Source organism: Podarcis cretensis (assembly GCF_951804945.1).
Source record: "Podarcis cretensis genome assembly, chromosome: 7".
Lineage (NCBI taxonomy): Eukaryota > Metazoa > Chordata > Lepidosauria > Squamata > Lacertidae > Podarcis > Podarcis cretensis.
In genome coordinates, this window is record NC_137176.1 from 45,041,296 (window position 1) to 45,053,216 (window position 11,921).

An 11,921-nucleotide genomic window follows, 5' to 3' on the forward strand; every position below is an offset into this window, starting at 1 on the left:
ACTGTTCTAAATCTATACTGTCCTCCTGTTCTTGGGAAGGTTCAGGAGAAGGAGGGCGGCCCTCACCATTCCTCCTCAGTCCAGCCCCTGACACCTTCATAGCTAGTCTTCCTCCCTCCCTTCCTCTAAGTGTATTCCTCCTTAGGGTTACTATATGATAGTCAATAGTGCATTTTTATCCTAAGCCATCTCCTGAAATCAGCACCACCAACAGCTTTTATCCCCCTTTAATGGCATTTTAAATGAAATAGCTGTTTTCCTTTCAGAAGTTATTAAAGTTTAAAAAACAACAACAATATTAATATCAGAATAACTGCCCAAAGTCATGATAGCCTCATTCAACAGGATTCAGTTTTCTGTTCTAGCTGACTAAGCTGTACTTCTAGATAAGCTGCATTTCTGACTAATAACCTCTGGCGGGATCTCTCCTTCCCACCTCCTGCTATGCAGTATGGAAGGAGAAGAAAAATATAACTGGAAATGTACAGCAGTTACCTTTACCTTACCTTACCTTATTCATATATTATATATAATTTTTACTTTGTTAAATGTCACTGCCATTCTCACATGGTAAATATTTTGTTTTCAGACCACTGTGTGTTATATAAGAGAAGTCAGTTTCAAAGTCTTCTCCTGAATGCAGTTTAATAAAATGCTGTGTTTACCATCCACCAGAACCAAGTGAGTGGCCTTTCATACCAAAGCCAAAGTGACTGGCTGAATCACCCATGTGACTCTGCATCCCTGGGGCAATGGCTGAAGCTTCAAATGGGCTGAAGCTTCAAATGTAAAGTTCAATTTTTTAAACGAAAGGTTAGGCAAGCCAGAGTGCCTGCTTTGAGAAAATATGTTATCTTTATTTAAATCTATATTTAAATTCTGTTAGGGCCCTGAGTGAAAGCCAGGGTAGACAGGTGGGATCCTAGATGAGAGCAAGGAGAGGTGTTCAGTGGGGAGGTGTACCTGAAAGAGAAAGGATTGGTAGCTGTACACAATTTGTTAGTAAATGTGTATTCACAGTTTTATTGTGTATTTTTGTAATATCTGTGGTGGGGATTTTTGTTTTTTTGTACACTACTTAGATATATTTTTATATATTAAGCAGAATAGAAACAAATAAATAAATAAAAATATTCAGGACTGTAGTGAAATGAAATCAGATTAGAACTAAAACTATAGATACTACAGTGAATGTCAATGATCTCCTGTAAATTGCCCAGTGATCTTTCTACAGCACAAGTATCTTAAATTTCTCCTATCAAGAATCCACTAACAGATTTATCTCAAGTAGACACATAAAGTAATATGCATTTAAAATTTAGAAAAAAATTATTTAGAATTTATTTTACTATCTATAATACATTGTTACCTTGGTAGGGATATATGTAGGCAACACAGTTTTGTGTGTGTGTGTGTGTGTGTCCTTAGAAAGGCGGGGAAAACATTTTTGTTTAGCATTGAAATGTTTGCTCTCTGGATCGTTTAAGAATTTCAAACCAGCAATGCATCAAGTAATTGCCGTGATATGTTCATTTACTCCTTTATGAAGTAACTGAAGACAATTATTTTAGAACTGAATCCAAACTTGCCCACTTAAATTAAGGCACACCTGCCTCTATCTTTCTTAGTTATTGCTTATATTGATGTTTGTCCCCCTGAAGGCTAGTCCATGTTTCTGCTGCCTGGTTCAAACTGAATCAGAATGATTTACATTGCAATTGAAGTCCTGTTTGTGTTCCAGACTTTCAGTGAAGCTCATTCCGGCATTAATTTAAATAAATGGTGAATTGATAAGACAACACTTTAAAACAATTGGATATGAAAGTCTCTCTGCTCAGCTAGCACAGAATTCACAAGCAAATCCCCCCTAGGATTCTTATAAGATTATTGAAGTGATGTAGAAAGGGCAACCCATTCCAACTCCAAATTGATAAAAAGCTTGCTTGTACATTGCCACACTCAATGAACACAGCGCCAAATATCGTCTTCCTTGTAAATGATGAATGAGCCATCAGCTACTAATCTCGTGTTCAAATGACCCTCATCAGCATGTCTGCCCTTCTTCTCATAGCAATAGTCATTGCTACATTAAACTGCTATGAAGTGGGATCTAGTATTTTGGGGTTCTTAAAGTTCCTCTTTAATGCCTTTTGATGTTACAGTGGTACCTCTGGTTATGAACTTAATTCATTTCGGAGGTCCGTTCTTTACCTGAAACCGTTCTTAACCTGAGGTACCACTTTAGCTAATAGGGCCTACCACTGCCACATGATTTTTGTTCTCATCCTGGGCAAAGTTCTTAACCCAAGGTACTACTTCCGGGTTAGCAGAGTCTGTAACCCGAAGTGTTTTTACCCCGAGGTACCACTGTATTGACTAGCTATTGGGGAGTGGGAGACAGTTTGAGTACAGCAAGAGCAGGTAGAAGCGAAAATATATGTTGCTCCCCTTTGACTGAATGTAATCTAGTAATAGGCCCAAATTGTCTGTTTTCTCTGAGAGCAGATATCCAGGCAAAGGTTTTCTAAGTCTACTGTTTGAGATGGTTTAACATATCTTCTTCCCACAAAGGATGTGGTCTACTATAGATATATTTTCTAGTATGCACAGCTTGTTTTCTTGCACTGGCACCTATGGCCCTCCAGACATTGTTGGACTCCAACTCCAATCAGCCCCAGCCAATGGACAGAGGTGATGGGAGTTGAGTCCAGTAGCAACTGGAGAACCACATGCTCCCCATTCTTATGTTAAGGATCCAATACAACAATGAGTTTTATGAGCTGCTGACTTGATAGAAGCTTTACACACATGGAGCTTCCTCCTGATCTATGGCAACAATGTTTCTTCAGATGCTTCACTCTATGCTGAGCTGTTGGACAAAATGGCAGATCAACCCCAAATTAAGTTCTTTCCTCCTTTATAAACCCAACTGAGAAACCATTCACAACGGCATTCACAATATTAATATCTTTTAACTGAGAGTAGTTTATTAAAGGATTTTTCAACCCTCATCCTGTCCTTCAAGATCAGTATCATGAATAGGGGTTACTGCCCTACAATAGAAGATGTCTTGAATGAATAGATAATAACAAACGCCTCATTTAATTTTCTCCCTCTGAACATTTTGTACATAATGCAAAACTGGCAACATGGCTAAATTCAACGTACATTTGAAACTTTTTTCTAATCTGTAATTTATTTGCAGGCATTAATTATCTAGAATGTATCCATATTTGCATTTCAGCATTTAAAAATTTATAAGCTTTCAGGGACATGGTAATGCTGATGTGCTTCTTGTGAGAAGAACAAACAAACTCTGTGGGCCTTGTTTTAGAATCTTTCTTCATCTATAGATTTTTGCTTGAGAACTTCTCCATTTATTGTCTCTTTAAAAACGTTATGTATGTGAGAATCTGTCAGCAGCTGGCACAGGTGGGCCAGGAGTGATGTCACACGGTGGCTGCTGGTTACCCAGAATGCTCTTGCCTCCCCTGCTAAGCTGGCAAATAAGGGGGGGGGGATATGGCAGGGAAGATAAGGAGTCTAATGCACCAGAGGAACAGGTATTCTGCTTCCTTCTGTCCCAACACTGTTTTGGGAGAACAGTGATTAGGAGCCATGAAGGAACCTTTTCTGAGTTGAAGGACTCAGCGGTGAGCTGAGACACAGAGATCAACAGGCAGGAGACCAGGTGGTGAGGATCATGAAGCAGGAGTGTGGAGAGAAGTAGGGTGTGTATTATAAATAGAAAATAAGTGTCTAATGATGAGCTGAGCTCCCAGCCTTCCTTAATTAGTACTAAGGGACTCACAAAGCCTCCTCTGTACTAGGGATCGAAGGATCTGTCAATTTCATTTCTCTCAGTTTCTCATTTTTACAATCTTAAATTCAATTCTCCACATTTCTGCAGTGGTTTGTATTATTACTTTTTAAAAAAATCCTCACAAAAATTGATCTAGTCTGATGCGAATTTCTCCTAATTAGCAAGTTTTGGTATGCTATTTGACTAATGCGCACATTATTGCAAATAATTTTCTCAAATATAATGCAGTTTTTATATGTCTCACTAATATGTGAATTTGTTTTTGCTCTTCTCCCTAATATATGCATTTCTGTAAACACTGGTTAGTGAGATAATGGTATTACAAAGGTCAGATAAGTGTGTTTTTTATAGAATGGCTATGTTTTTTTAAAAAATATTATAGAATCTATTATCTTGTTTACTTTAAATAATTTCTCATTCTTTCATGACCACAATGGCTGAAACAATAAACATACAGCCAGATTTGAAATATTTGTTACTCACAGAGAATCAAGATTTATAGGATAATAATGCCTGAATGAATACTCACTACTGTTAGCCGCATGGTGTTGATTTAGTTTACTGTTCCTATAGTAGGTCAGTTCCACTTCACAAAATAATGAATCTAGGGCTTTCTCATCTGGGGTTTTTTCCCAGGGTTCCCCCTCCCAGTTTTGTTTTGTTCTGTCCCCTACTTTGCCCTGTTCTGTTCCTAAATATGGAATGAAATATTGTCTGGGGAAAATCAACAACGGTGTTTTTGGGAGTAAATATATTAAGATTCAGCCATTTCCAACATCTGGCTTGCAAAGAAAAGCTGTTTGACTTACCCCCGAGAAGAAAGCCTAAAGCAATATATATTTCCCAGTTTCACTAATATGCTACATTATTATTTTACAAGGCATACTGTAGATTGCAAATTCCAGCTCTCTTGGTGGCAAAACTCTAGAATCTTTATTTACTTGGATCAAAAGATTAATCAGTTAAACGTTTAAGGTCTCATTTACAGAGTAGCCTCCAAATGTGGTACTATGAGACCCCAAACCACCATGCATGTATATGTTGCAGCAGTTGGTTCTGACAGCTACTACAGGCATGCATAGAGCTCCTGTGTTCCCAGCAAGGAGATTGCTATTACTACTGCTACTCACTCAGCATTCCAGCAGCTCGGGCAAAGGAAATAAATCAGTACCACTGTGTCCTTTTGCTGCTGTTTTGTGTCACTCTAAGTGAGGGCATAGAGAAGACAGGAGGAGACTGTTCAACTGCTGCAGTTGCTGCAGTTCATAGCTGCTGCAACAGAAGTTTAGATACACGTGGTTGTCTCATTTACTCACCAGTGTAAACTAAACCTTTGTTAATTAATCACCAAGGGCCAATTTTAATTAGCAGAGCTGTGAATTGAGCACACAGTTGTTTATTTCTAATGTTATTTCGTGTGTTCTTGTAACTGGGAATGAAGAAGTCACAAGACAGTATTAAAACTGACCCTTCTAAGGATGAACAGCTATTGCTTCTTACATTATAGGTTGGGTTGGAGCCAGGTTGAAATTCCCACTAAGCTGTTACTGTGGGTCAGACACTACTTTTCACTTTACCTCATAAAGTAATTGTTAAGATAAAAAGGAGTAATTGATTTTAGGTCCTACAGCATATAAATAAAGAACTACAGTACGGGTTGTTAGGGGAGAGAGGGAGACAGTGTGCTCCTTCCGGGGTACTTTGTCCACCTTTGGTCTCCAACCTGCACTGAGCACTCACCTGTGGCTCCTAGAAGCTGTCAGTATGCAACAGCAGCCGCATCCCTGGAAACAGCTTCAACTGGCCAGCTAAACCAGATAAGGGTAGCAGATGGTTCTCAAACCCTTGGTGAATTAGGGACTTGCCCTGCATGCGAATACAGGCTCTGGCAGATTGAGCAAATGACACCAATAGTGACCACACCAATGGTCATAAAGGTGGTTTTTGCATGTGCTGTAGAAGGAAGTGAGGGGCAGGGGGAATATGTTGACCTGGGAAAGTAGCCTATCTTGGAGAAGGAAAACTCTGATCCTAAACCTCTGCTGCCTTGTGGGATATCCTCAGGAGAAAAGGCTAAGGAGTAAACTCTACACAAATCCAGAGTGGAGTCCCTAAGATGGTTGGATGGCATCTTGTATACCTCCTTCATGCAACTCCTGAAGCCAAGCTGGTGCCCATCATGTTGATCTGCTTTCTTTTGGACCACATTACCAAGGCCAAGAGGAGCGCACTGATGTCTGGTAGCCTAGAACGTCCATTCGCACTTCTCAGGCTTGCACCTCCAGGAGGTCACTTTGGTGAAGCATTTGACTTCACCCCTGAAGGAACACTCCATTGTCTCTTGAGACAGACAAATGCCAACAACATTTATTCCCAAACCATTTATAATTAGGTTGGGCACAGATGCTTGCATCTAGGAAAATGTTGAAAGCCACTATGAGACTATGGGTTAGAGTGGATCATAAATCAAATAAAAATAAATAAATGAGGCACTTCTTCACTCAGGGTAACTTGATGAATGGACCAAAACTTTAATAATGGAGTCACATTTGATCTTTCCTGCCACTTCATTGGTCCATGCCTAACATATCACAGTGTAGGAGATGAAAAAGTATCCTAGAAGGCTATGAAAATGTAAAACTGTGAATGAAGTTTGTAGCAAATTACTGACAAAACTGGTATAAGAATTTACTGCAGCACCAATCGCTGTATGATTTGAAAAGACGTGCATCAAAATATTTAAGTCCAATTTTACTTGGGAAGTCTTCAAATAATTAAGCTCCCTTTGTTCAGTTTTTCATTACAGCTCAAATAAATAGCAAGTGACTGACTACTATTTTGGGCTTAAACAACAAAGAGCAAATGAACTCTCATTCTGTGTCATAATTGTAACTCACATTCCACAGCCATCATTCATTGTAATTAAAAATCATATCCCCTTTTCCTGACACAGATAGGTTTATGGCTCCACAGCGTTCCCCCAAGAATTATGTGGCAATTATAAAAGTAGCCTTTGTATATATATTCTGACCTAGATTATTTGCAATATAAGCAGTTCAGGATTTGAAGACAGTAACTAATAGTCTCATAAAATTTACAGATTTCAGAAAGTGAAAAGTTCACTGCTATAGCAGCCAATAGACACTCTGTTAGAAATTCAGCCTATTGAGTCAAAAGTTGTTCTGGGAAATAATCCAGCAAAAAGCGATATATATATATATATATATATATATATATATATATATATATTCACATCCCAAAGTGTTATAACAATAAAAAGATCAACAATAAAACATCCAAATATATATTCCGCATTTTAAAACTTAGTGAAAATTGTCCCTTTCATATCAAGTAAGAACAGGGATATGCTTAACAAGTTATACCCTACATATTTATAGTATGGTAGTTCTCACAGTACTCAAGGAAATGTACTGATATGATACTGGTATGATTTTATTTAAAGCACCACCAGTGATGCTGTTCCCTTTTTCCTTGTTACAGAAAGCATTATTTAATTTGTCCAGTGGTATTTTAGAAGGAAGTGTTGAATACAAGGTGGTCCAGGCCACTTTGCTGCCTGAAGTGAAGTGAAGAATGGTGATGAGATAGTATTCTCCATCCCATTTGAGGCAGCAGGCCAGATTAGGGAGTCTAGCAGAGGGAATGTGGAAACAGAAGGCGGGTGGCTAAGGGCTCAGGACAAATAGCCAAGGGCTACTGCTGCCACCCTGAGCATCTGTTGTGTGAGGTGAGTGCCACACTGCCAGCATTGGTTGAATGACAGTGAATATTGCTTTAAAAGGCATCTCTGAGATTGCTATGCTCCAGAAAGACTTATTTAATGCTTCGAAAAGAGGAGTACTAAGTTCAGTGCTCAATGGAAGCAGAAGAGCATGAAGTAAAATCAGAACCATGCACCACTGGTTTGCTTTTAAAATGCCTGTCACAGAGGTACATCTTATAACTAAGGATATTAGTCTCCTTACAAGTACTGTATTCACAGAAGAGGCAGAGTTATTCTACTATCACGTGTAGCTGAAAAATAACTGAATGTATTTCCAAGCCTAGGCTGAAATGACAAAATGTGTGAGTAGTCGTTAGGTGCTTTTGTGGCACTGAATAAGTTGAACTGATCCTTCAAAAGGTGCCTTCCTTCTCCCCTTTAAACTTGGTATCCTCCCACACAGTTACCCATTTCATTATTATATTTCATTATCTGGTACTTTGAGAACATCTTGATGTAGAAAGCCTTTTTTAAAATGTTCATTCCCTTCTAGGTGGGGGTACATTTTTTTCTAAACAGTAGCAATAAATTGTTTGTAAAATTTGGTGCTTTGTAGTTGCATCAGCTAAATTGGGGTACATTTATGAAGTCTAAGAGCAAAGGAGACAGCAGTGTTGAAGATTAAGATTGCAATCTGAGTCACAAACACTTGGGAATAAGCACCATTGAACTCAATGGCGATTACGTCTGAACGTGTGTATGATCAGACTGCATCACACTAAATTTTCTTGGTGCTACAGTAATATATTTAAGCTGAAAATATGACCATCTGCTTGGCTGCCCTTCAGTTGCTTTTAATGTATGGTCAATCACCTCAGTAATGAGAATAAGTTTGAAACACATTTAATGTGCAAAAGGCTTTACAATGCTCATTGGATTAATTTAAACCAAAAGTGGGGAACCTCAAGCCCAGGAACTGAATGTAGCCCTCCAGCCCTCCATATTTGGCCTTTGGAATCCCACACCCTCACTAGCCCTTGCTTAATATCTCAAGTATTTTTGCCTGGCTGGAGTGTGTCTTTAAACTTGGACACAGCCCCAAACCTGTGTTGTATTCCTGCTTCCCCAAGTTTTGTCTTGTCATTATGTTATGAGTCCAAACAAAAGCTGTGCTGATTGTTGCTCACTCTATACCCTATACTCACTCTATTGCCCTAAACCTAGCATGCCTAGTATGGATGTTTACTTCTTTTCTCCCTGAATTTTGTATATTGAACCAACCACAAGATTAGCCCACCTTTGTCAGATGAGCTTCATAGGCTGCCCAGTTTGACTTGTGATCTGTCCAAGTCTGCTTTGCTCCCCACCACTCACTTTTCAGAAAAAGAAAAAAAATGCTTATACCTTTTGGCATGAGTAGCTGAAATTTGCAGGCATTCTAGTGCTTCAAGAGTAGATAAAATCTCCCAAATTTTGTGTGTAATTGTGTGCTGAGCACCATCAAAGCTTTTTTGTTTTAAATGAGTAATCTATATATATTTATTTTGTGGCAGATTTGGATGAAATTTGCAGACAGCACAAATATTGCCAAATTTCAGAAGCCTAGCTATAGTAGGGCAGCGATTACAGTTTTATGGTGGATTACAAAATCTCTCTTATAGCTTTGTGGGTAATCGGTCTGAAAAATGCTGAGAGGTGTCCCTGGATAAGGAACTTGCCAAATTGCAGACAAATAAGTCCAAGGACTTTGTGCTAAGCATATTTAGAGCTGATTTGGGGTGGAAAGATATAAAAGATATAAGCTTTCCAGTCAAAACCATTCTCTCTGATTATAAACTAGATCTGTCTGCCACAATGGAACTCTCCTCCACTTTCTCCTCACCCTGGTGTCTGGCTTTCCACCATCAGCCCACCCTGATTTTATACTAGGCTCAGACACACTACTATCTTTCCTTGTTTTGTCCATCAAAATGCCGTTTCTCTACTGCCAGTTCCTGGTTGCTCTGCAGCGTCCTCTGGTGTCACATTTTAATAATGCATTATGAATGTTACAAGCAAAACTTAATGTGTCCATCTACATTATGAAAATCATTATCATTCCTTACCCCTTCCTTAACAGTATAAACCATGAGTGTTGATCCGCCCTTAGTGTATTGCCCGAACCCAGGCTCATGGTTTAGTTCTTTCCAGATTAACAATGGCTTGTCCTATGGTTTGCAGTTTCTGGGTTGTCTGAGAGAATCAAACCACAAGTCTGAGATTAGATGATGTACTAAGTCAAACCATGGCTTAACTCAATGCAGAACAACCAGAAAAGGGCAAAGTGGCCACTATCTCCTCTCCAGGAACCCATGTGCTTGAGCATTCATGCTAAGTCATGGTTTGGCATGATGTGTAAACAAAACCATAATAACCTCATGACTGAGCTAAAATTTGAACCACTGGACCACATAAGGATAACAACATGCCTCATTTTAAGGTTACCTTTTTATTTGAATGTCTCTTGGAATTTAATTGCAGTTAAATCTGTTGAAGGGTGAAATAACACTTTCAGACTTGATGTTCCCCCCTGTGCATAGCATCTCTAAAATAATATTTATTAAAGTTTCAAAAAAGTTACAAGAATAAAAGAAGAAAAAAAACAAAAAAGAAGCAAAAAATACAAAATACAAAAAAGTAAAAACAATTAAAAACAAATCAACCTTTCCAAGTCTTAACTTTCATTTACTTGTTTCCCTGACCTCCTCACACCTCCCTTTTTTGTATTCTAGTTCAATTAGTTATTTCAGCAAATCCTTTCCATTTTTGCTTTTATCTTAATAATTTATCTTAATATATTATAACTTCACATTCTCACCCGTTAACAATCCATCTTTAAATACTCCTTTATAACATTACTGCTAAAACCACATAACTTCATTCCAACATCCTTCTAAGATTCCTTAATTTTACACTATTTTTGTAGATAGTCTTTAAATTTCTTCCAATCTTCTTCTACCGACTCTTCTCCCAGGTCTTGGATTCTGCCAGTCATTTCCGCCAACTCCATGTACTCCATCTCTTTCATCTGCCATTCTTCCCGGGTGGGTAGATCTTGTGTCTTCCAATACTTTGCGATGAGTATTCTTGCTGCTGTTGTGGCATACATAAAAAAAGTTCTATCCTTCTTTAACACCAATTGGCCAACCATGCCCAGGAGAAAGGCCTCTGGTTTCTTCAGGAAGGTATATTTAAATACCTTTTTCATTTCATTATAGATCATCTCCGATAAAGCCTTAATCCTTGGGCACGTCCACCAAAGGTGAAAGAATGTACCTTCAGTTTCTTTACATTTCCAACATTTATTATCGGGCAAATGATATATTTTTGTGAGCTTGACTGGTGTCATGTACCACCTGTATATCATTTTCATAATATTCTCTCTTAAGGCATTACATGCCGTAAACTTCATACCTGTGGTCCATAAGTGTTCCCAGTCAGCCAGCATAATGTTGTGTCCCACATCTTGTGCCCATTTTATCATAGCAGATTTCACCATTTCATCTTGAGTATTCCATTTCAACAGCAAGTTATACATTCTTGACAGAGTCTTAGTTTTGGGATCTAACAGTTCTGTTTCCAATTTTGATTTTTCCACCTGGAAGCCAATTTTCTTGTCCAATTTGTATGCCTCCATTATTTGATAATAGTGAAGCCAATCTCGCACTTTGTATTTTAGTTTTTCAAAGCTCTGCAATTTCAATTTATCTCCCTCTTGTTCCAAAATTTCCCAATATTTCGGCCATTTGGCCTCCATATTGAGCTTTTTCAGAGCCTCCGCTTCCATCGGTGACAACCACCTTGGGGTTTTATTTTCAAGTAGGTCTTTATATCTTATCCAAACATTAAACAATGCTTTCCTAACAATATGGTTTTTAAATGCTTTATGTGCTTTGACCTTGTCATACCACAGATATGCATGCCACCCAAATACATTATTGAAACTTTCTAAGTCCAAAATGTCTGTATTTTCAAGAAGCAGCCATTCTCTCAGCCAGCAAAATGCGGCTGATTCATAATAAAGTTTAAGGTCTGGCAGGGCAAATCCACCTCTTTCTTTTGCATCCGTTAGTATTTTAAGTTTTATTCTGGGCTTCTTGCCCTGCCAGACAAATCTAGAAATATCTCTCTGCCACTTCTTGAAGCAATCCATTTTATCCAAAATTTGCAGTGTTTGAAACAAAAACAACATTCTTGGCAATACATTCATTTTTATCGCAGCAATACGGCCTAGCAATGAAAGCTTCAAATTTGACCATATTTCTAAATCTTTTTTCACTTCCGTCCAGCATTTTTCATAATTATCCTTAAATAAATTCGCATTCTTAGCTGTCA